The following is a 2142-nucleotide window of genomic DNA, read 5'->3' as shown; positions in this document are numbered from 1 at the left end:
TCTTGCTGAGAGTCCTCAAAGCACCGCCCGCTCCTCTCACGCTCTGAGGCGGGCGGCGGGCGTTCCCTGGGGTCGGGGGGCTAGAGGGGGACGGGGAAGGAAATTACCTCATGGCAGCGAAGGCCCGGGCTCAGAAATGAAAGGCGCTGGTGAATCATCATCATCGTCATCGTCGTCGTCGTCGTCATGGCATATTGTTATTTTTGTGGATATTGTAATGTGATATTGTTTTTAATGACGAGGCTGGTTGTGATTACAGTGCGGGGTTCTCTCTCTTGTTTTGGGTTTTGTTTGGTGGTCTGAGCGAGTGTGTGTCTGGCAGGGCAGCAGTGAGAGCTGTCACCACAGCGCGACTCCTCACACACATAATGGGGCCTAATTAAGTCATTAGACGCAAGAGGCAGCGAGGAGGTAATTACATGCTCCGTGAGGCTTTGTCATAAATAAAATTAACCCACGCTTGGCGACTTAATCACTTTTTTGAAAGGGGGGGAGGATCATGTTATGTGTCGACGTTTCATATTCTTTTACACGTGTGTTCTGTTTCTGTAGACAATGTGAGCTCACCGTTTCGGACAATGAAGAGCAGATTCTTTTAAGAACAAAGTCTCCTCATAAAATGCAGTTCACCAATGCCGCTTTTCCACCGCACATGTAGCTCGACTCGACACGACTCGACACGACACGACTCGACACGGTAGCAACACGGGTGCTTTTCCACCGCAAATAGTACCTCCTGGACGTGGGCGGGGTCGGCTGCGCGAAAGGGCCGTGACGTATTTGAGTACGCGACGCAAACAACACATACGCAACCCACACATGGACAGAACCCACATAACAACAATGGAGGACATCGATCACATTACTATTATTAGCCGGCATGTTGAAGAAGTTGGAGAAGTGGAACATGTTGGCTGCGGCGCTGCTATGGATGTTACCAGCATGGTTGCCATGTCGCTCTCGTGACTTCGTCACACTCTCTGGCCAATCAGTCGCCGGCCGTCTGCCGACGTCACCTTTTAGCATCGGCTCAGCTCGCTTGGTACCTAGAGCGAGTAGGTACTAGAAAAAGCAGCCACTTCAGGTACCAGATACCATGGTACCGCGGTGGAAACGCAAAAAATGCGAGCTGAGTCGAGTCGTGTCGAGTCGTGTCGAGCTGGTACCATGCAGTGGAAAAGCGGCACAAGAAGGTTTATCTTTCTTTTTGATCATTTATTTCGATCAAACTTTGCTTGTCTAAAGTTGTTACAATGCCTTGCTTGGTAATAAGGATAACAAATAGAAGCCCTTCTTTTTCAAATATTTTCATCGTAAGCTGTTTCTACTCACTGATTCGTATTTTGTAAGATATATCAATTATAATATAAGAACTCAGATCTTGGCTACATGCTATGTTAACCAGCAACCACAGAATGAGTTCACCACTTCCCAGGACGAGACCCTTTAGTCACTACAAGGGATCGCTTTCCATTCCTCCAGTTCATCCATGGACGACGACGTTTGTGAGAACGGAACCAAACAGCTTCTGTACCTAAAGCAACTTCCCAACAACGAGTGGTTGAGAAAATAAACCTTTCTTAAGAGAAACTGGAGTGAACTAAGTCCAGAAGCTCCCAGGCCCTTCCCGGGACCAGGTGGGGGTGTCTCAGTGGCCCCGGCCCTCCTCAGCCCTCCTCAGCCCTCCTCGGCCCTCCTCGGCCCTCCTCGGCCCTCCTCAGCCCTCCTCAGCCCTCCTCAGCCCCCCTCAGCCCTCCTCGGCCCTCCTCGGCCCTCCTCGGCCCTCCTCGGCCCTCCTCAGCCCTCCTCAGCCCTCCTCAGCCCTCCTCGGCCCCCCTCGGCCCTCCTCGGCCCTCCTCGGCCCTCCTCGGCCCTCCTCAGCCCTCCGTGGTCCCTGGGCTCCGCTGTCAGAGCCGGGGGCCGTCGGGAGCGCAGATGTCCCCGCCGTCGGCCACACGGCCGGCGGAGACGCAGTGGAGATGTTTACCCGATCGCTTTAGATGAACAGCACGGGAAACACACACACACGCCCACGCAGCCACGCACGCACACGCAGCCACGCACGCACACGCAGCCACGCACGCACACGCATGTTCCACACGGCCCACGACACAGACGCCCTCCCAGACACACACACACACA

The sequence above is a fragment of the Gadus macrocephalus genome, chromosome 23 (genome assembly GCF_031168955.1).
Source record: "Gadus macrocephalus chromosome 23, ASM3116895v1".
NCBI classification, from domain to species: domain Eukaryota; kingdom Metazoa; phylum Chordata; class Actinopteri; order Gadiformes; family Gadidae; genus Gadus; species Gadus macrocephalus.
Note: the sequence above shows the minus strand (reverse complement) of the source record.